The sequence below is a fragment of the Tyto alba genome, unplaced genomic scaffold, assembly GCF_018691265.1.
Source record: "Tyto alba isolate M040663 unplaced genomic scaffold, T.alba_DEE_v4.0 Super-Scaffold_2, whole genome shotgun sequence".
Lineage (NCBI taxonomy): Eukaryota > Metazoa > Chordata > Aves > Strigiformes > Tytonidae > Tyto > Tyto alba.
The window spans coordinates 90,997,200-91,020,366 of NW_024881282.1; the positions used below are offsets into that span (position 1 = coordinate 90,997,200).

Consider the following 23,167-nt stretch of genomic DNA (forward strand, 5'->3'; position numbering starts at 1 on the left):
AGCCTCCTGCTCCATGGAGCACACAGCGTACCCCATCCTGCATCTGTCCAGGCCACAGGAAGAGATGCATAAGAACTGCAGCTCTGCAGAGCACGTGCTGGGGCCAAGCAGCTCTCAGGTCTCAGGAGAAGGGATGCAGGCTTTGAGGCAGACAAGGCCACCTGGCAAAAGCGAGGGCTGCAAGGAATAGGCTGAGCTCTGAGGGTTTGAGTCAGGGACAACAGGGACAAGGTGGGGCTGGTGAGGGGAAGCAGTGGATGAAATGACCATGAGTCACAAACAGCCAAGGAGGAGTCACCAGCACAGCACCAAAGACAAAGGAGTAAGAGCGGTCAGGAAGGGAGACGACAAAAATATCTGTAGAACAAAGGGCCAGAGAGGGGAGCATGGAAAGCCTGAATTGGAAAGCCAACAGCCATGGCCTGCACAAGGCAGAGTCATGCTGAACAGCTCGAGGCCGAGAGAAGAAACCTGCAGCCATGCAAGCACGCGTCCATGGGGCCTCTCCCAGTCGGCCTCCAGCACTGCACTGGGGTCCCAGGGGACATGAGGGTGGCACGGCGTTCAGGGAGGCTGGTCCATCCTCACACACACACACTGAGACACAGCAAGACCAGGAGGCACAATGTGCAGCTGGGTGCTGAGGAGTGCCCAGCACCCTGCAGCAAGGAGCAGGGACCGCGCAGACCCTCGGCAGGACCCAGCACGACCCACACCTGACTCTGAGAGCCCACGGTCTCAAATCTCAACAGCTGATGCCCCAGCAGAGGACACGGGGCTGAGGGAAGCCAGGTCTGCATGGAGGACACTGCACACATGTCAGCCACCCAGCAAGGCCGGGAGATGGGCCAACAAAGGGCCCTTATCAGAAGTCCCTGGCCTGGGATTGCTCCCGGAGGCTGGCAGCTGCCGTGGGACAGGCAGAGCCTCGCCAGGCACAGCAGCGTGGGAGACTGGCTCTGCCCACCTCTCGGTCAGGCCTGAAAGTAGCCGAAGGCTGGACGCAAAACAAGCTGTCACCACTGTTGTTCAGCTACTGCCATGGGCTCAGGGCGAGGACTGGGCCTGAGCCTGATTTTTATTACTGACTTGTAAGAAGGGATCAAACAGCACCTTAATGAAACGCAGTGTGAAACTGGAAGTAGGCAAGTGAAAAGGCCCTAAAGAGATTAGAAACAAGAGCAGGAGGAACATGACGTTCTGCTTGGAAAAATGCACGTAGTAAGGAAATAAGTCATCAGAAATACAAGCAACACGTGGTCTGACTGCACCCCATGGGCATGCATCCGCAGAGGCGGGCAGACCCTGGGACAGACTGGGACAACCGCAATGCACACTTGTGTATGCCCTCATACGCAGCAGAGCAGGAAGAACTCCTGCAGCTGGGGCACACGTGCACACCTGCACCTTCACAGGGCTGGCGAGCACCCCTGAGCTGCAGGAAGCCTGGAGCCAACACAGAGGAACACTTTGGACCCATCTGCCTGAAGGCACTGGGGAGGGATCCCAAGCTCTGCCTGTCACCTCTCCCGAGCCGTGGTCGTGCCATGCAGGCAGGGGCATGCCTTGCTGCCAGCAGGCACTATTCTGCACAGAAACACCCCCAAATGCTACAGCTTTCCTCTGAACGTGCACTGCTGCAGAGGGTCCTGGCTCCCACCCGCTGCCTTCCTCCCTCTGACACACCACCGCACAGGGAATTAAGTGAGAGCAAAGCCATAACTGTCCCTTCATGTTGCCTCAGCCAGCACAGCTCCAGCCACCCTGCAGCAACAAACCAAGCAGGCCAGAATCCACCCCTAAATCAGTCCTGCAACCAGGGTGTCCCAGTGGGCAGAGGTGGCTCCGGCTCGTGCGCTCTCAGGAGCAAATCTCCCTCCACCAGCCTGGCAGCAGTGCCTGCAATCCACTGCCTGTAGTTCTGTTCAACTATTGCCGTTCATTGATTTTATTTCTTTCCTTTTTTTCTGTCTTGTTATTTCACTACGGGAAGAAATTAAATGTTCCAGATGGTAATTATCAGGATTATTCTTGCTTTTTTTTCCCCAGTCTTCTGGTACTTCATTAGTTCCCAATAATGTTTAAGACACAACTGTGAATGGTTGGAAAAATGCACTGGCCACCCCCATCCCCGAACTCCATTATAGACTTGCAGAGTCATTCACATTCATTTTCTCTTATTAAATCAACTTCTCTGCTGAGGAAAAAAAATCACTTATCTTGAAAAAAGATACAAGTTGAGTATCTTGGAAATTACAATCCAATGAGTCTTATTCTAACACCAGGAAAAATGAATGAAAAAATCATCAGAGTTATAAAATCTTTCAAGAAGATTTTATAGTGACAGGAACAAATCAGTAATGCTTCCATCAAAGAAAGTATCGCCTCACTAGTCTAGCAGAGCTCCCTGCACATGCCACTAGGAGCACCAATAAGCGAAACCCAGAGCAGAGCAGTTTATTTGAATTTCCAGCTACTCTGCAATAGCCCTCACAAGAGGTTGCAAAGTCTAGCCACCTTTACCTCTTACACTGTGAGAAACAGTGTTCCCTGATGGCCTGTCCCACACTCCACCATTCCTGGTGTTACAGAGCCTAAGCCACCCTCCCTGCCATCTCTCACACATCTCTCCATCAAGGGCAGCCACGCCATGGGGATCATCCCATGCTCTGCTGCTGAACACTGCTCTGGCATATTCAGAGTTCTCCATCAGGCCTCCAGGCCCCGCCTGGTTAGAGGTAACGTAGAACCACAGTCATCACTCAGTGTATCCCCAATAACTCTTCCTCTGGAGGGAAGGCATCCGACTGGGAGAATCCTGGGAAATGTGCAGTGCTAGCACTGTGGTGGCAGGAACTAGAAAGGTGCAACAGGCAAGATCTGAAGAAGACAAGCAGCCCCAGGGCATGATAAGAGCAGGAAGAAGCAGCCAAGGCACTCCACAGCAGGGATGCCAGCTGGAACTGCTCCTGAGACTGGGGAAGCTGGCAGCTCCCCCGGGGAGGAGGGAAGGTGCTGCCACCCCGTCCTGTGGCAGGGTGAAGAGCGGGTTGGTGCAGCCAAAGGGAGCCCAGAGAAGGATGCAAAGACCTGTGGCTGTTGTCAGCATTGACACCAGGTCCTGCAGCCTGGGACAAGAGCCCAGCGCTGTGCAAAGCCAGAGCCAACCCACGATGGGCTGTTGGAGGGTGGGAAGTTGCTCTTTCCATCCTCAGGGACAGGGCTGCTGGCACCCCAGGTGCAACGTCTGAAATCCTCTTACCAAACTCCTTCCTCCAGGTCTCCTCTCATTCTCTCTCCTCTTCCTGGAAAGCTGCTTCAGACCTTTCTTTGCTGTGATGGTTAGAAATGGCCTAATTTCTAGCCCACACATTCATGGCTAGTTTACCCTACTCTTGCGTCAGCATTGTCTGTTAGCCTGTGCAGTTCTTCTCTCCTCCTTTGTTTACGTAAGTATTTATATACATATCAGAGGCAGCAATTAGATGCACACTCAGACTGCGCTTTGCTGGCTAAGCAAGTGACACTTATGTGATCTCCTCTTGCATAGCAGACCCATTCCCCCAGGGAACACCTGTAGGGAATGATAGGGGCCCCCAGTCACAGGTCGGATTCATACTTTGGGATGCAAAGAAATACACTTCAAAAGGCATCCTGTGCATGGCTCCTGCCTTTCCAGGCTTCAAAACCCAGAGCACACATCGCAGGGAGATCTCAGCTCTCACCCCAGCAGCAGTCCCACAGATGCTAACAGTCTGCTAGGGAGCATTGGAAATGAAACAAGGATAATAGCAGCTCACACCTCAACAGCAACAATCTTTCCAGAACCAAGGGAGATCTCACAGTTCTCAGCATGGGGGCAAAGCAGAACTACACACCTTACACCATCTTCCTCTGCAGGGGCTGCTGGCCACCCAGGCATCGTGGCCACAAACACCTGAGTGGGTTAGCCTGTACCTAGCCACACCGTCTTGCAGAAACCTCCAATCACCAGTCTACTACAGCAAGCAATGCAGCCTCCCTGGGACCGGCAGGTTACCCTGGCTGAATCAGGGTTAAATTTCCTCACCTCTCCAGGGCCTGCTTTCCCATTCACATCAAGCCTTCTGGTGCACTGCCTCGCACTTTGCCTCTCCACTCACACTCTCCAAAGGCCTGGTCTTTGAGGAACAGGGTCTTGGGAGACACACAAACATGGGAGCATCTGGCTCACCCAGGTGTGCCTGCACAGCAAGGGCTGGTGCTTCAGGTGCAGTACAGGAGGCTGCAGGCAGCTGCTCCTTAGCACAAGTTCTGCTTTCCTGGGCGAGATGTCAGGAAGCGACAGCTACTGCAGCACCGACTTGGCAGGGACCAGGCACCTGGGTTGTGCTGATGTGTGGGAGAAGCACACACCCCCCAGCTCTCCCCCACGGCCACATGCCAGCAGGGCACAAGCTGCACCAGGTCTCTGTGCTCCAGGACTCCCTACATCACACCGGGGTTATGGGTGGATACAGCAGCATCACAAATGGGGCCAAACAGAGAGCTGTTGGGGCCTGCCCCACTGCCAGTGAAAGGACTGAATAGGACAGACTTCACCTGAGTTAATCCAGATCAGCACTGAGGCAGCTGCACCGGGACAGGGCAGCATGTCCACCCACCTGCACCAGCACTGACTGACCCTGCCCTGCCAGACCCTGCAGACATGGCCATGGAGCCCAGGCAGTGCCTGCCCCTCCGGAGACTGGACCCAATGCTTGCTCCAGCGGCTCCCACCCCAGGCTCTGCTCCTGCAACAGCACCGAGTCTGGCCCCAGCTCTGCATGCATGCTGAGTCCTTCCAGGACCAGGAGCCCTCGGTCACGTTTAACAGCCCTGCCTAGAGCCCCCAGCCCTCCCGCACCACTTCAGGGAGTCAAGACCTCACCTCAAAGGATTGGGGAGCTTCCACTTTCGCTTGGCTGGCAGCGCTCATGGGACAAGCAGAGCTGTCCTCTCACACAGGCCAGACGTTACTGATTTACCAGGGGCGGCTGCAGCTGCAGCTGGAACACACGGTCGATGGTTGCAGGCACTACGGAAGGCACGGTGGCCTCTGAGGGGGGGGACAGGGAGCAGGGGGAGCTGTGCTGCTCAGCCCCCACCATGGGGCCTGAGCTCCGTGCCCTGCGTGGGGTGGCAGGATTCTGGGGCTCCCTCGGGCCACCTTCCCACCAACCCAGGGCTGGTCCTTGGTAGCCTGACAGCTCTGAGCCCGAAGCTGCCAGGCAGGACCTGCCCAGAGCCAGGGCTCCACGATGCTGGAGCCGTCCTCAACGCTTATCTGGGCACAAGCAGGTCAGTCAGCCCTGCTGTTTGCCATGGCTCCATCCCAGCCCCATGGGACAGGCAGCACAAAGCAGTCTGCACCAGCCCAACCCTGTCCTTTGCCACCACTGCCCATGTCCTCCAGAACTGACCCATGCAGGCAGGGGCAGGACTGTGCTTACTATGGCCCCAGACTGTGTCAGGATGCACAGAGCTAATGAGGAGAGGGAGCAGAGCTCATTGATCAGCTTGCGTGTGGCCGCAGTGTCCTACAGCGCCTGATGGGTAATTCTCCTGCCAATTGATTTTCCCTCTCCCCATTTGCCAGGGTTAGTGGGTCACTGGGGATGTGTGGATGATTAAAGGGCAAGTCGCATAACACACTGCTCTTGGGAACAAACCCACTGTGCCAGTACTTTCCCAGGGTGAAGGCAAAGTGGTACTGACCCCAGTGAGGGGCAGCGGGATAAGGAGTAGCATCCTCTGCCCACACAGCAGAGGCCTGGGAACGCCAGGGCTCATCTGAGTGTCCAGCAAGGGGGCAGGGGCACCCCCGAACTCCCCCAGCACACACACATGTGGAGGCAGCTGCAGTGCGTGGTTGGTGGCAATCTGTAGGGGATCCTGTCTTCAGAGTTCTGGGGCAATGGTGTTTGGGACAGCGATTCCTGAGAGCTGTCCTTAATAGTTGTCCTGCAGCCCCTCACCGCCTGCCCACATCTGCTGTGGGAGAGGAACCCAGTGCCTGGCCACAAGTGAGCACAGCTCCGCAAAACCACAGGAGCAGACTCCCCGCTGGCCTAGCCCCGGGGCAGCCCCACTTGGCCAAAGCAAAGGCTTTCTGCTCACTCCTGCCACTGTACCAGCTGGAGCCGACTGCAGGTCAACAGGACAGATGGTGGTAATCCCTGGTCCAAAACACGTGTGCTTCCCACTGGCCACAGCCCTGCACACGCTCCTGGCTGCTACCTCCCACAGGGTTATGTGTCCCCAGCTCCAGGACACATCCGCACCGCCTGCCCCATCCCTGCCCCATCACCCCACGGGGGATGCAGGACTTCTCCCTTTTGGGAAAGAGCCAGACCCCTCAGAGGTGGCCTGATGGGCAGCAGAGCTCCCTGCCAGCCTGCACAGGGCAGAGCAGAAGCCAACAGCCCCAGCCCCCAGGCACCACAGTGGAGATGCAGCACCCACTGGCTGGTCCCAGCCAGGCAGAAGGGGCACAGGCCAGCAACCCCTCTCTCTGTCCCTGCAGTCCCCACACAGGATACAGTGCTATCCAGTGCCAGGCACTGGCCACACAGTCCTGAGCGTGGCTTGGGGCAGCACAGCCACTGCCAGGCCACGTGCCCCCTTCCTCTGGCAAGCTGGGCAGGACAGTGGTCTGGCAGGCAGGACAGCACGTGCATGCTGAGGCTGCACCACACAGGCATTTCAGCAGCAACGTTGGGACACTTTGATTTGGTCCTTAGCCCCATCCCTGCCAACTCACTTCCACCCCTGGGCTGGACATGCAGACACACAGGCAGCCAATGCTGCCAGCTGGCCCAGGTTAAAACCAAGCCCATTTTGTCCTGATGGCTTTTAGCAAGAGCAGCTCACAGCTCTAGCTGTTTCTGTAAAGCAGAAGGGGCAATAAACAGTGACACAAGAGCAGGAATGAGGGACAAGGGTGGAAAGTCTGTAACCCAACCCTGTGAGACTACACATACAGCTCTGGCCACACATGTGGCCTCTTAAATCCAGGTTTCTGTCACACACCCACCTTCCCAAGATCTGTTGCTTGCACTCTGGCTGCTTCCTCACCCATTCTGAGCCAGCCAGCACCTGGTCTTGCACAGGAACAGCTAACCCTCAGGCAGTTTTGAGTTTGTAGCATCCCAGCCTCATTCCTTGGGCTCTGTGCATCCTTGATTGCCCTCCAGGGAGAACACCTCTGTGTGGGGCTCCAAGTTCCCACAGAAGCAGCAGGATGCAAGCAGCTGCCCTGGCCACAGTCAGCACTACCAGGGCATTGCCCACATGAGGACACTCCTTGAGCTTGGGCTCACTCCAGTACAAATCCAGAGTGTAGAACCACTTCCCAGACATCCCCTTTCCCTCTCCAACTGACCCATGTCTCAGCTCACCCTAAGCTCTTCTCCATCAGGGAGGAGGCAAGTCCCTATTGCTTCCTGTCATGCAGCCCCCTCCCATATCTGTCCCTGTTCCTGGCAAAGCATCAGTGACCACAGGCCTTCCTCCCAGGCTGCCCTCACGCTCCCCTGTACAGCATGCACTCAGAATCAGCCCCGCCGGCCATGCAGCACCCCAGCTGGTCCCCACAGGACCCCACCTCAGGGTGCATCTGGCTGAAGGGAGGAACAGAGCCTAGGGAAAGGCAGAAGTGGCTTAAGACTTTAAAGCTTGCAGAACCTACTCCCCTGTGATAATCCACGGGCTCCGTGTGCCATGAGGACACCTCACAGGAACTAGCACCACTAACAGAGGGCTCCAGGAATGTTGTGATTGCTGCTCTAGTAGGGAGGGTGTCCCCGGAGTCTCACCACTGCACAGGGCCTGCCCCAAGCCTGTTCCAAGAGGAGTGTCTGCAAACTGCAGGTCCTTCCCCACCAGGCACAGAGACCCAGGCAGTGACAGAGTATGGCCCGTTTAGCCTCAGGCCCTCAGGGTCTGCAGAGCCCAGCAGAGCCCCTGGCCCATGGGGCAGCTCAGCACCGAGAGCTGCCCAGGCAGCCTCTCCCACCCTGGGAAGGCGTCTCCAGAGTGGGAGCCAGGGAATGGTTGCAATGCGAACGGCCTCACCAGGAGGCACCAGGGGAACCTGGGGGCTTTGCACGCTCCCCACACAGTAACTCTGAGCGCGAGCAGTGCGTAGCCATAGGAACATCACTTAACACAGTCACCTTGGTAACCACAGCTACACGCTCTCACGGAGCACGTGCAAGGCCCTGTGCACCCCCGGTCGGGGTCCCCCGATCCTGCACCCCCGCTGCAGCCTCATTGATGCCTGCCCAGTCAGCAGGTCATGCTGCCATGCAGGACCAACGAGGACAGGGACAGACCTCTCCTCATTGGCAGCACTGCACCATCCACAGTTCCACCAGAGCAGCTGGAAATCACCATCAAGACCAGAGCAGGGAGTCAGACCCTTCCAGAGACCCATGGACCAGCCTGGCCATGGACACCACTGCCCAGAGGTGTGAACTGAGTGGACTGGTATCTCCTCCCATCCCACAAGCCACTGAACCCCGACCAGTTCCTCATGTGGAGCCAGAACATAATGACCCACACACACACACTCCCGGCACATCGACACAGGAGAGCGTGCCTGGGTCAGACATACATGAAGGCTCAGCCAGGACGAAAAACACCCTGGAGCCTGCCCCACCATGGACAGGCTGGCAGAAAGCACATCTGCTCCCTCCACCTCCCCATACCACCTCTGGGTACCACTGCAGGTAAGCACAGCCCAGGAAGGTGGTACAGCCCAAGGAGAAGTAAATCCAAGCATTAGGTTCCCACACCTCCCACCTTCATCTCAGCAAGCAGCTCTGTGTCCATGCGCAGCGGGCAGCAGGCACGGACCCGCGGCAGCACAGCCAGGCAAACACCCAGCCCCTCGATGTGTGTGCAATGCCAGAGCCCAGGCTGGCCCAGCCTGCCACCCTGCACAGCTGTAGGGCTGCACAGACTTCAGGACTGCCCTGTACCTGTTGCAATCCTGCACTGTTCCTCTGCCTGCTAGGCTCCAGCTTAGGAGGAGCATGACACAGCAAGAAGCAAGAAACCCAAAGACCTCTGGGAATTACACAATCCGCAAAGCAACCTGGGCAGCCTCACTGCTTCCAGGACCTACCACCCTGTCGTCATTGCCACCAGCGAGGTCCCATCACCATCCCCTCACTCAGCCTCATCTGCGATGGCATTGGCCCTGCCCCGGCACAGCCTCTGCACCACCCCGGCACCCCAACCTTGCAGGTACCCTGGCCACCCTGTCAAAGCTCCAGGCCCCAGCAGCAGAGTGGAGGGTCCAGGGCTGCCAGTGCTGACCCCATCTCTAGGAGTGGATATCTGACCTGTTCCCAGGGACTCGGTGCTGCCCAGGTGCAGACACTATCCAGAGCTGGTGTTGGGGTGGCTGCCACCCCAGAAAAATATCCTGCCGCTGCAGGAGCCCCGACCGCCCACTGATCAGCCAGCCTGAACACACCGCTCAGCTTCTCCCGCTTAGCTCTTAGGTAATAGGATAACGCTGTCTCCATCTGTTTGTCTGGGACTGAGACACTAATCTCCTCTCTGGCATCCCTCCTCTCCCTGCGCCCCTGTCCAGCCCTGCCTCCAGCCCCATCCCACCTCGCAGAGGCAGCACAGGGCAGAGCTGCTGCACTGGCAGGAGTCGGGGAAGAGGTTCCTGGCAGCAGCCGGCTGGGCAGCCACAGTGGGGACAGAGCGGTGCAGGACTGAGCCAGCTCCTGACTCAGCCACGGCCTTCCACAGACACCGAGAAGCCTCTCTGTGTCCCACAGATTTGGGGTCCTGCTGTAGCAGGGAAGGACGGTCCTTCCCCTTCAGGGCTAGGAACCCCCCTGCAACAGGGATTGCCTTCACCAAGGCCAGCTCTACAGGGCCCTGCTCCCACAAGGATCTGCTGTTCTGCTGCAGAATGAGGAGGACGAGGTCAGAGCAGTCTTCTGTGGAGCAATCTGTTGCAAGTGGTCAGAAATGATGCTGCTACAGCAATCAGATTTGGGCCCTGCAAGTCACGGATGTGCTCGGGGACCATGCAGAACTGACTTCATTGAATACACAAGCCAGTAGAACAATAGCTTGGATAAATGCCCACATCTCAGTACAAACACAATTCACCCCCACTGCACATATTCCAAGACTGCACCTGCCCTGCTTCGGCAGCCAGTGCTTAGACAACTGGCACAGCCCTGCAGAGAAGCACCCCTCGCCACGCAGCAGCTCCTCAGCCCCAAGCTGCCTGGCACGGCATGGCATGGCACAGCACAGCGACTCCCCTGCACGGAAACACGCAGCGCAGCCCACGCAGCGCAGCCAGCCCCTGCACGGAAACACGCAGCACAGCCCACGCGGCTCGGCCCACGCAACGCAGCCAGCCCTGCATGGGCAGCCTGAATTATCCGGAGGATTTACAAGGTGGAGTGGCAACACATTTCAGGGGTCCTGGAATGAAGCTGCAGGCTCTGAAAAGAGCTTGCTGAAGCCAGAAAAAGCACCCACTATTCTTACGCATTAGCATTTTATGTTTCCTTTGTTTCATCCTCTGGTTTCCAAGCCTTCACCCTGAAGCTTGACATACACTGCTTGCTGCACACCACAGCTCAGCCTGACTAGCGCACAGGGAGAAGGGGCTGGGTAAGTCTGGGACTTTCTGAGCCCCAGCCCCACAGAGGTGCCCATATGATGTGCACATACATGGGGGTCACTCGCTTCTCAGCTCATCTCTGCCCTGGGGTGGAACATGGCAAACGTCTGCAGTGAATGGGGTTGGCAAGTCACAGCCTGGACACAGGGCAGAAGCTGGAGTCCTGCTCCCTGCAAGCATCAGCACTGGTTGCACTGGTGCACAGCGAGCAGTAGGTGAGAATACAGCCCCAGGGACACAGTCCAGGTGTGCACACCTGGAGCAGCAACTGCATCATCCAGACCTTCTACTGACAGGAATCAGCTGGTACTGTGCCAGGGAGGGGCTGGGGTCCTTGCAGGGCACCAAGAAAACCCCATGGAGAGGGAAGAGGGAAGGCTGTTCAGAGGAGCACACAGAGGCCAGGGCAGTGCACGACTCAGGGCAGGAAACCCTGCCTAGCACCAAGCAAAGAACATAAGGCAGGTAGGGGACAGACCAGCCCCAGATCATGGGCAGATGTTTGTCATTTGCCATCTCCCACTCCCACAGGACATCTCTCCCCTACCTTTCTCCAGCCATGTCTTACAGCTCAAGCTGCTTCTCCACCAGTGGTGAGCAGTAGCTTCCCTGTTTCCCTCTCCCATGTTGTCGCGCATGTTTCCCTGTCCCCAGTGTAACTCTGGCTGTCCTCTTCTCCCTCTGTCCCAGGCTTGGCAACTGTCACAGAAAGCAGCTACTGGATCCCTCCCCTGCCCACATCCATTCAGTGACCTGGGAGGCAGCACGTGCCACCCCTGCCCTTGGCCTGGCCTCCTGGGGTAAGGGCACTCATCATTGCTTTGCTTCCCTTTGTGGGACATGATCTCTGGCACCTGCCAGCAATGGTGCTGCAGGTTCACAGTGCACATAAGGAGCTGGCTGGCCTCATGCCATGGTTCTGCAACTTCCCTTGTGCCAGCCTGACATCAGCCACAGAGGCAGCACCAAGAGCCTAAATGACTCACTACAGCCAAAGAAAATGCCTTTTACAACATGCTGCACATTCACACCCAGCTCCTATCAAGACCTTGCCCTGGTTTGTAGAGCAGAGCACATGCAGCACCCAATACGTGAGCACAGCTGTGGGGTGACATGTTCACCAGTCACACCAGTGCTGGGGACAGGCAGCACTTGCAAAGAGTCCGGTGTCTTCAGGCAGGGCAGGAAAAAGTCCCATTGCATGAGGCAGCAGCTGAGCAGCCAGGGCTGGAAGAAGCATCCACAGCAATGTGATGTCCAAGAACCCTCCTGTCCTCGGAGACCAGTGGCACTTGTCCCAGGCAGAGATCCTGGATCCCAGCTGGATGGGCCCAGGCAGATCTGGTTAGCCAGTCTGCCCTGGGACCTTTCCTCTTGATGCCTACTCTAAGCACGTCATGTAGTAATGACCTACCTGACCAATAACTGCTTCTGCATTGCTTGCAGCCTGCCTGAACGCACCCTGTCCCCTCCAGCCTGAGCCCTGCCATCCTTCACCAGCCCTCACAAGCCCCGTTTTTGCCCTCAGCTCTCCATACAGCTGCCCCTGAGCACCACAGCCGGGCCCCCAGCCCCACTGTCCCAGGCAGGCCACTCCCTCCCAGGACAAGGCTGCAGGGCCCTCACCAGCCTGAGCCCTCTCCCCACCACCTCCCATGGGAGGCCCAGGGCATTTCTGAAGGCAAAAAAGGAAGAACAGAACAGTGCTTACCTGAAACGACTGTCACGAGCACAGGGTCACAGCACTCCCTCTTCATCAACCTGCGGACAACAGAGAGCAAGGACAGCATCAGCGCAGCGCACCGCATGCACGGCCCTTGGGCACACTGCACCCACGTAGAGAGCAGATTCAGCCTCAGGACTGCAGAGAGGTGTGGAACCCGCAGGGCTGGGAACAGCAGCATCCCCAGAGCAAACCTCCCACAGGACACCAGGGAGAGAGGCAAGGTCACCTAGAGCTTGCATCAACACCTGCCATCCCGCCACAGCAGAGTGTCCGTAGCTTCCCCAAGCAAGCAGAAGCACTGCACCCCAAGCTCTCCTGCCCACACGAGCCCATCCACGCCCCATGGACAGGCACATCTGCTGCCCCCCAAGGAGAGCCACAGGGGCTCTGCCCCTTGCCCAGTCAAGCCGAAGGACCGGCAGCCCCCTGCCTCCACTGACCCCACAGCACGGCTCGACAAGACCATATGTAAGGGCAACACAGATTCCCGAGGGAACAGCTCAGGCCCGAGTGCCAGGGAAGGCGGATTCAGCTGCACTGGGTCAGCGGGGCTCCTCGAGCACCTCTCCCACCCTGGGTCAGTGGGCTCCTCGAGCACCTCTCCCACCCTGGGTCAGTGGGCTCCTCAAGCACCTCTCCCACCCTGGGTCAGCGGGCTCCTCGAGCACCTCTCCCACCCTGGGTCAGTGGGCTCCTCAAGCACCTCTCCCACCCTGGGTCAGTGGGCTCCTCAAGCACCTCTCCCACCTTGGGTCAGCGGGGGTCCTCGAGCACCTCTCCCACCCTGGGTCAGCGGGGGTCCTTGAGCGTCTCTCCCACCCTGGTTGGTGAGAGACCTCAAGCACCTCTCCCACCCCAGCTCCATCCACTCCCAGGCATAGTCCTGGGCAGGACACAGCCTGAGAGCAGAAGCGGGCTCAAGATGAAATGCCAGCAATGCTAAGGGTCAGTTCCTCCACGGGGTAGACCCTCTTGTTTGGGATGAGCAACAAGGAACCTGGGCCCAGGCAAGCCCAGCTCCAGAAGATGACATGGCAAGTGCCTCAGGCTAAATTCAGGAACAGCTAGAGGCAGTCAGGAAAAGAGAAAACTATATCCATAAAGTCTCTGCTCTCTTATGTGCTGGAAATGTGCATGCTCTCTCTCCTCGCTTCTCATTAAAGATCCTTTCTGGGTGAGTGGCTGAAATGGCTGCTCTGTTGTAGAAAATTAAAAATGTATGACTTGGGATTTCTTGGAGCACGCCTGTTGTGCTGCAGCTGGTGTCAGCAAGTGCAAGGTGCTGTGGGGGGAAGGGGCTACAGCAAGGAACCTGTTTTTGCAGAGAGCTCATGGTGTGCCACGTGGGCAGCTGGGGTGCCACCAGGCTTTAAACATTTTATAAGATATACTTCAGCCTCCACTGGCAGAGGGATCACAGACACAGCAATGCACCTGGAAAACGTAACAGCTATTGTGTGCCTCTGTAAAATGATGCTGCTGAGGTCCCAATGGGGCCGCAGCATGATGCTCTGGACACAGCTGCCACTGCCCCACTGACTCCTCTCTTGAGAAAAGCTCACAGGACACCTGTGCCATGAAAACAAAGGAAATCTACCACAGCTGTTTGTGTAGAACTTCAACAAAATAGCACAGAGAAAGCATGTGTCCTGACTGCACATTTAGTAACCATAGTGAACTGAGTCTCTCTCCTGCCCCTTAGCACTGGGAATACCAAGACTGAACAGGGCAGGCAGTGGAGCAGGGGACTGCTGTGCCTGCAGGGACATCAAACCTCAACAAGCACAGCCCTGCAGGGCTTAGGGCTGAGGGGTAACACCCCTGGGCACAGGGTGGCACAGGCTGGGACACCTGCACAGCCTCCCTCTCACCCATGCAGCATCCAAAATCCCTCGCTGCAGCACAGACCATGGTCTGACGACAGGCAAGGGCACAGACCAGACCCAGCGCTCCCACCCCACCACTGTCAGCAGTTCCAGGAGACATGTTTGCTGCAATTAGGAGGCTTGGATGAGGGGGTGGGTTGTGTGGTGCTGCAGAGCAGGAACTCCCCATCCACCAAAAGTGTCTCTGGCAGCCCATGCTCCCAGCTCACTCCGCCACCTCCAGGCCTCAGCCCAGGAACGCAGTGGGTTTGGGCTGGAGCTACATTGCATGGCTACAGCTACGTGTCACCAAAGGCAGCATAACCCAAACACCCCGTCATGCCTGGTGGCCCAGCTCCACACCCTCTGGGCACCCACATAGGCATCAGATGGACAGCTAACCAAACCACACATGTACAGCAGTCATCTGGAGCATAGGAACCTGCCCCAGATACACACCAAGGCCGCAGGTCATGGCAGCTGCTGGCACAGCCATGGTACAGCCCCAGGAAGCCAAGCTGTGAGCCCCCAGCAGCACCATGTCCCAACCCAGCTAAGCACCAGCTGCACTGTACCACCACCCCCTAGGTATGGAAGGGCTGAGGCAGTACAGGCAGCACCTGGAGCAAAATGGACAACAGAGCACATGCAGAATAGGTGCCTGCACAGCCATCATCCTGGACACAGCCCCATGCATCTAACGGGTGCAGGACTGGGCACCAAGGCTCCCCAGGAAAATACAAAACCAAGTAGACTCAAAATCAGGAGGCAAGTATGACCAAAGGGCAAGAAAAACTGTCATAAGAAAAGGAAAGAGCAGAGATTGCTGCCTTAGGAAGCAAATAAGAAGGGACACAGATAAAAGGCTGTAACATCCTGAATAGTCTGCAGAAAGGAGACGCCGCTTCTGCTCTTTTCATCTCACAGCATGAGGGCAGTGGAAGATGTCGTGGGATCTCGAACTAAGAAAAGGAAATACTTCTCTACATCGCCCATAACTAGACGGTGTAGCTCACTGCCACAGGAAGCCCTCAAGGCCCAGAATGCTGCAAGTTCCCAGCCAGAGGGAGGTTTCTGTGGGTGAGGATACCAATCAAAGTCACCAGCAATCTGGCGAGGCTGTGCAGCCTGCTGGCAGCAGGATCACCCCTCATCGCAGCGCCCAGTCCCCAGCTGGTCCCTAACTCCCCAGGGCAGTGCCAGAGGTGGGCCAGGGCAGCGAGAGGGTCCCAAAGCGTGGTTCTGAACTGCAGTGGCTCCCAGCACCAGCAGCAGCCTCACTCAATCTCCAGCAGGATGGCTCTTCCTCCTGGCTCTTGTCCACAGCCCCCATCCCACCCTGACCTGCAGAGCAGATCTGGGTCGGCACAACAACCTCCTGGGCCAGGCCTCTCGAGCGCCATCATTTCCATCCTCAGGTGACAAGAGCCCGGTGGAACGCTGACCATGGGAATATACATCCAGTAACGTCAAATGCACCGATCTGCACGGGAAGCAGCTCAGGAGATAAATTAAATGCTTATAATTTGAGCATCTTCTCCCAACCCTGATAACAGGCAAAGGAGATTTATGAGTTTATTATTGGACCTGATAAATTAAACACTTCACAGAAGAATAAATTATGCAGATGATCTGCGATGTATTTAGACTGCAGCTTGCACACTGCCAGGATCCTAGCCCTCACAGTCCCCAAGGATCCTGCTGCCTATGGAGCCAGAGGGGCCTTGTTCAGACTAGCAGGGAGAGCTCCAGGGAGGCTGTTATTCCTCTTGCTCATGAATGTCAGTTCTGCCTTTCACTTGTCTAAGTCTGACTCTTTTAACATGAATGTCCAGATTCCCTGCTTTTTGTTCAGCTTCTTCCCTTTCTGGGATAAGAGGCAAGAACTGCAGACTCGCAGTAACCACAGCAGCTGGTCCCCAGCAGTCTAACAAACATAACATGATCAGAAACGACAAGTCAATGGAAGTAAAACTGTCCCCAAGACAGAACTGAGAGCTGGGAAGTATCTGGAGACTCCTGTCTCAGGAAGGTTATGGGAATGCCTCTCTGCACAGAGATATATCCATGGGGTTAGGATATTGCAGATGGGACACACACAGTTGCCTGTGATCAGGGTTCATACAGAGGGGATGTGCCCATTTCTGCCTCCTGAGGTCTGCCAGAGCCCTGGCCCCACAAAGGGACAATGCCACGTGGTCCTTCTCACAAGCGTCATCAAGGAATCCATTACAGCTGCTCCAGAAAAGAGACACAGACAAAGCCTTCCCCAGCAATAGGGCAGCCACAAACCTGGGCCAAGGGCTGTGATGCCACGGGCAGACATCACTGCACATCTCTGTGCAAGACCAAGCTCAGCCAGTGGTCTGGCCACACCGCAGCCAAATCGCCACCGCAGCATGGCACTGCTTGGCACAGCCTGGTCAGGCACAGCTGCCCCACATGGCCCCCACAGGCCTGTGGGACTCAGGCTGGAGGTTAGCAGACAGTCAGGGTGAGCTTGAGCATGGCCATCATGTCCCAGCAGGCTCCCGTCACAGCTCCAGGGATCTGTGACCCTGCAGAGGAGCAGGAGACAGGGGTACAGTCTGCATCCCCCAAGTCTCAGGATGTAATGTCCTGTACCCTCACGCACGCCGGGAGCTGTAGTCCCTTTCTACCAAGGCCAGGAAACATTACATCACACTGTAAGGACACGGCTGAGCCTCCACTGAGCCTCCTCCAGGCAGGGGAAGGTCCCCCGGGCAGCCCTGCCTGTGGCTGGCTTCCGCTAGTTCTGAACAATAGTGTCCAGGGCTGAGCACTTGCAGGGCCTCTGTGTTTCCTGCCATTCTTTGCACTCCCCTGAGGATGTCTATAAAAAGCAGAAGAATCCAGACCTGGAAGTCTAAACCACTCCTTAAATAAGCCAGGAATGCCAGCCTCTCCCAGGGGAGGGAGTCCCGCAGTCCTCAAGGAAGGGAGCAGCCGTAGGAGGGTGGTACATATCCCAGGACTCATCAGTTCTGTTCTGGGGAGAAGCGCAGCCCTGGACCAAATTGCACCCTCTGGTTTCTCGGTACAAGCAAGGCCCAGCCTACCACCAAACCCACCCCTGCCCACCAAGGTCTCAGCTGTCCTGGATCTTGCAAAGTCATCCACCTTGGCATGAAACAGCAACCCAAAGAAGCAGCTCCTTCCAAACAAGCAGCCCCTTAAAGCAGGAGCCAAGCTGAAGCACAATCACCTGTCCCCACCACGGAGGGCTCATGGCAAGTTGAGGCTGCAGGAGGCTCTTTGTGGGGAGCACATCCTGCATATGTCCTGGGGGCTCGGCGCTGCCTGGGGGGGGCTCACTGTGTTGAGAAGCTGGCACTGATGGTCCCCCTGCGCTGTCCCAGACTCTACACAGCCCTGTTCCCACCTAAAGTCACCCATGCAGTCACAGCCAAGTCCATACAATGTCCAGAATCACAAGCTCACAGAGCTGCTGTCAGTGAGGGAAGAATCCACTGCTGCCAGAGAAGATCTTTCAATATTTAATGATAGAAGAGTCTCCTGATCAACCTGCTTCTCAGGTTACGAAAGTCCCCATTCGTTCTGCTCCCCATAACAAGATGGGCAGCCTGACTGCTGGTAGTGGCACAGGACCCCATCTCCTGAAAGTTTGAGCTGATCCTTGAGAGACTTCCATAAAGCCAGCACTGCCTCCCCTTCCCACACTGCCAACAGGAGCCAAGACACTCATGAACCAGAGCTTTTGCCTGTTGTCACAGTTACAGCAGCTCAGCTGCATTTAGGAGTGGGATGGCAATTTACTCTTTGTACTCATTTTAGCTGCATGGCCTCCCCCTGCTCCAGGTCTGCCATGGCAGAGGGGATTCCCGCCCCACAGCACTGCCAGCCCCATGAGGCTGCTGAGCCCCCGCTGCACCCTGCAGCTCCTGCTTCTTGTGTCCCTGCTGCTGAGGGCAGAGCCAGACCACCAGGTCCCACCTCCCAGACAAGTGGAGGGCAGAGGGACAACCAGATCCCACCTTCCGGACTGGTGGCTGGTGGCAGGCTGGGGAAGGAGGCAGGCAGAGGAGACTGGAGCGTGGCCGATCACAGCCAGTTCCTCATGCTGCCTGGGAGGAGACCCTGCCCCTGTGACACAGCCCTGCTCCCTCGGCTTGTTCCCGCTCCCCTTGCAGCCTCTCCTTGTCTCCTGCACCAAGGGAGAGCAGGGCAGGAGCCAGGAGCACTGCTGGGCGGCTTTTCCCTCCAGACGTGACCTCTCGGCTGTGGCCCATCCCTGGAACACTCCTCGCTCCCAAAGGCAGCTGCCAGGAGCAGCTCCACCGCCACGTCCCCACCGCACGCATGCCCCTTCCCCAGCTCTCCCAGGAGAGCTCTCAGCTCTACCTCAAATGCCGTGGCCAGGCTCTGGCCCAGCTCCGCAAAGCCCCACTGCAGCCCCGCGCTCTGTGCTGTGCTCCGGGGGCAGGACCAGCTCCTCATGGCTCCCGGGCTCCTGTGGTGCCTCCATCAGGGATCCTCAGCCCACCAGGATGCCTCAGCATCACATGTGCTTCGCCATGCCCTGGGAGATGGGAAGGGGAGCCCAGCCTGCCCCCCCGGGCCCCTCCCCACCCCACAGACCCATACTCTGCTCCTCACTGCCTGCACACACGTGCCTCACCATTTGCATATGCACTCACGCACTCCTGTGCGGAGGCAGCAGTAAGAATTTTTAGCTGGTGGAAATCTCAACAGAATATTCTGTTGTGGGTTGCTTGTGTGTCTGTTTGCATGCACCTCCAGAACACAGTAGTGGTTTAAGTGAACAGTGCAGTACAAAACACAAATAGTATTATTCCTATCATAATACTAACAATATTAAGAATAGTTAGGTGTTTCATGTATATTTAGGTGTTATATTCTGTACAACAGAAAAAAAAATATGGTTATTATCTGAAAAAAGGACCTTGTAATATTCTCTTTTTTGCCCTTTTTTGCTCTCAACCCCTGCTGCCACATACCTTGCAAGTTTGGCGTTGTCAGCAAAACCTTCAGAGAGGGCTACTGTGCAGGTGCAAAATGCACAATAACTTTGTAATGCATTTAAGTGTTAGTATAAAAAGAACTTACAGAAACTTGTTATGTGTTATCTCCATTACCTGCGTGTCACTTTTGAGACAGAATGACAACAGAAGTTCTTAGTGAAGTTTATAAATTTCTAGTGGGGAAAGACCCTACTGTGCCCCAGGCAGGAGCCACCCCTGTCCCCACACTGTCCCCAGGCAAATCCAGCCCCAAGCCTCACCGCCCGCATGCAAGCACTGCACACAGCAGGCACTGCGCCTCAGGCACAGCCCCTCCCGCAGTCCCAAGGTCTCCAGCTCCCGCTCACACTCTCAGAGCACCGGGTCTTGTGCAGCGTCCGCGTCTGCCAGGGCCACAGCATCACTTGGCCAGCCCAGCGGACACTGACCAAGAGTGGTTGCACGTGCTGGGCCAAGGCATGCTCTGGGAGACCTAGACCAAGAGGAGACCAGAGCCCTGCAGAGGTCAGTGCCCAAGTCCTCAGCTCCTCTCCTTACAATCCAAGACTGGCACAAATACACAACAGCTAAAATACCGCCTTGTATGCTAACACAGCAAGATATTTTCCCGCCAGGCCTCGCTATAGGTACAGTCGCAAAGCTAGCTTCATGCTTGACTATGTTTCTCACAGATGTCTGACAGATGTAACCCTTACATCAACACTGAAGGCTTTGAGGATCCCTGTCCATAGACACCAACACAAGAAACAGCAGGTACAGTTCCTGTTTAAATCCAATTTGCTTAAATTCATTGCTCCCTTCATGCTAGCATCCTGACATACACCAGCATCCACAGGCACTCGTTGGTACCAGTACCTGTGCAGTCAAACCCAGCTCTGGAGTTTCCTGCTTCCTTAACCCAGTTTTGGAAGAGTAGGAGAGTGGCAGACTCTCATTTTTCCAGCAGTTCCCCAAAACATCAGGGACAGACCAAATTACAAGCTGAGGCCCAGACACAAGAACACAACCACACAAATCCCATACACAGGACTGTCCAGCACACCCCAAGCCCAGAGAACAGCTCATTACCCATGACAGCCTAAGGTGGAGATGACTTACTACGGAAATTGTGCTTACACACAGACAACAGAGCACACAGAAGATTGGTGGTGCAAAGCCCTGAGGGAAGATATACCCAATTATGCACAGATATACAAGGACCACAAAGAGATAAGTTACAAAAGCAACGTCACACACTACAAAAGCAATGCCATGCCTTCACCAGAAGTCCCTCTGCCTGCCTAAATGCTTCTGGACTAAACTGTAGGTGTCATGGTCCCCATCCTCTCATGCACACTCTGCATGCGTGCACGCTACCGAAACGCTGGGCTCTTGCTCTCCAGCACATACCCCCAACCGAAAACCACAGCCCCTACTTCCCAGCATGTATGTGTTGCTGTAAACCATGGCATCTATCCCCAAGTACATTCAGCTCACTGCAAATCTCAGCTCTTATCCCAAAAATAGCCTCCCACTACAGCCACAGCCCCTGCTCTCCAGTCCATATGCCCCAAAATACATCACAGCCCTTACTCCCCAGCACGGGCACCCCAGTTCTGACCACAGGTCCTGTCGTGATGTGCCAACATCCCAGTGCAAGCCGGGGCCCCTATCCCCCACAGACATCCCACTGCAAGCCACAGCCCCGCTCCCTGAAACACACACCCAACCGCTCAGCTCAGCCCGACTCCCAGGATGGGCACCCAGCCACAAACCGCTGCCCAAATTCCCCAGCACAAACGCACCCGACTGCGCGCCACGGCCCCGCGTCCAGCACACACGCCCCACTGCAAACCACAGCCCCAGCCCGGTGGCACACCGATGCAACCCACAGCCCCTGCTCCCCGGCACCGCGCCCCGCCAGCACCCGCCGCACCCCCCGGCCCCCACCCGCCCGGTTGCGCACAGCCCCCGGCCCCAGCCGGCGAGCCCTCCGCGGTTCCACCTGCCCGCGGGGCCGCTGCAGCCGCCGCTCCCGCCCGCCGCGGCACCGGCCTCGGGTGCAGCCCGCCGGCGGGCAAAGCCCTCCCGCCCTGCCCCGGCGAGCCGCCGGCGCTGCGCCCGGACCCGGGCCCGGACCCCGACCCCGACCCGGACCCGGACCCCGACCCCGACGGCGCCCGGGTGCGATCCCCGGGGCAGCGCAGCCGCCCGCTCCCCCGCGCGGGGCTGGCCCCGCCGCCGCGGGCGTCCGGCTCCGCTCCGCTCCGCGCTCGGCGCTGCCCGCCCCGGCCCCGGCCCCGGCCCGGGCGCCGCTCGTTACCTGCGGGGCGGCGGGCGGCGGGGCCCGAGCCACCATAGCCGCGGCGCGGCCGGGGGCAGCGGCGGCCGCCGGCAGCGGGAGCGGAGCGGAGCGGGGCGGCGGGCGGGGGCGGCGGGGCCGGGGCGGGGAGCGGCGCGCGCGGCGGAGCCTCCGCGAACTCGGCCCCCGCCGCCGGCAGCGGGTGTTAGTTTAAGGAGTTGTCATGGCAACGGGGAGCCGGTGCGCGCGGGAAGGGGCGGGCGGAGGGAAACTTCAGAGGCGGCTGCTCCGGCCCGGGCCCCGGCGCGGGGGGGTGTCTCGGCACCCCCGGCTCTCCGCTGCCCGCCGCCCCGCGCCCCCCGACTCCGCGGCGCCTCGGCCCCCGCCCGGGTTCCCCCCCCCCCGCTCTCCGGTGCCCTCCCGCACCCCCCGCCCGCCGCGCCTAGCCCCGGCCCGCGGGGACGCGCTCGGCCTCGGCTCGGTCTTTCCCCGCCGGCGGTAGCCCCGGGCAGAGCCGGCGGACTGCAGGCGGGGGCAGCGCTGGCACCCCCGCCCCGCGTGGGACACCCCACGGCCGCGCAGGCGGGCCCCGCGCTCCCAGGGCCCGGCTGTGTCGGGGGGATGCCCCGAGAGCAGGGCGGGGCTCCTCACCCTGGGGTCGCGACTCAGCCCACGGCCCAGCCCCACCGACCTGCCTCACGGCGTAGCCTCAACTGTCCCACAGCCAAGACCCGTGGCCCTGCCACGTGCTGCCAGTCCAGCCCCACTGAGCCCCCAGCAAAGCACTGGGGCCAGCCCCCCCTGCTGACCCCAGGGTGAGGTACCAGAACTGCCCCCCCCCCACTCTTGCTGGCCCCGCCGGGGGTCCTGGCTGCCCACCTCAGCGCTGTCCCAGCCAGGTGGCCCCGGCAGGGAGCAGAGGAGCCCCAGCCCCACGCTGCCTGGGAGTGGCCGGGCTCTGGCTGCCCAGTCCCAGTGCCGTTACCTGGCACAGGCTCGTGCGCTCCTGCACAGGCTGCTCTGGCTCCTGGCGCCCGCAGAGCTGGAGCCTACAGGAAAACCGCGTCCACCAGTTCAGCCCCTTTCCGGCCAGGAAGGGGACACCCCTGGTCCCTGCCAGACTACCGCTCCACTCTGCACCCTGCGTCCTGCCACAGCCAGGCTGGGACACGCAGACATCCTGGGTCAGGGCCTGGCCACGGGGTCCCCCGTGCACACACGTGGCTGCATGTGTATGTGTTTGGGGTGCTGTGCATCGTAGGGGGGCTGTGGCATGTACAGCTCTGGGGTCTGTACGCACCCGCGGCGGTCAGGATGTGCCTCCGCATCCTATCTGGGGAGCCAGGAAACACCTTGCCAGAGCAGAGATTCTCCCTTCCTGTGGGAGCACCACGGGCCGGGAGGAAACCCTGCTGCGAGCCTGAGAGCGGAGCACCGGCAGCACTGCCTGCAGCAGTGCCGGATGGACAAACAGAAGGCATCCTGGCACAGTTTGCCCTGGCCAGACACGAGTGGGACAAGCTCCGGCAGGGCCAGAGCAGCCAAGGCAGGGTGCAGGGCTGAGCCAGCAAGCACGGGCTGAGGTCA

General features: G+C 58.2%; 1 protein-coding gene across 1 annotated transcript in view; it reads right to left on the reverse strand.

The window, feature by feature from the left end:
• The window catches only part of SHANK3 (SH3 and multiple ankyrin repeat domains 3), a 392,105-nt gene extending 369,506 nt beyond the window's left edge, over nucleotides 1-22,599 (reverse strand). The window contains exons 1-2 of the mRNA XM_042793413.1: nucleotides 22,566-22,599; nucleotides 12,396-12,445 (exon numbers count right to left, since the gene is read on the reverse strand). The gene's annotated coding sequence lies outside the window, so the exon portion shown is untranslated. The remainder of the gene's footprint in view (nucleotides 1-12,395; nucleotides 12,446-22,565) is intronic.
• Between the last annotated feature and the right edge of the window lie 568 nt (nucleotides 22,600-23,167).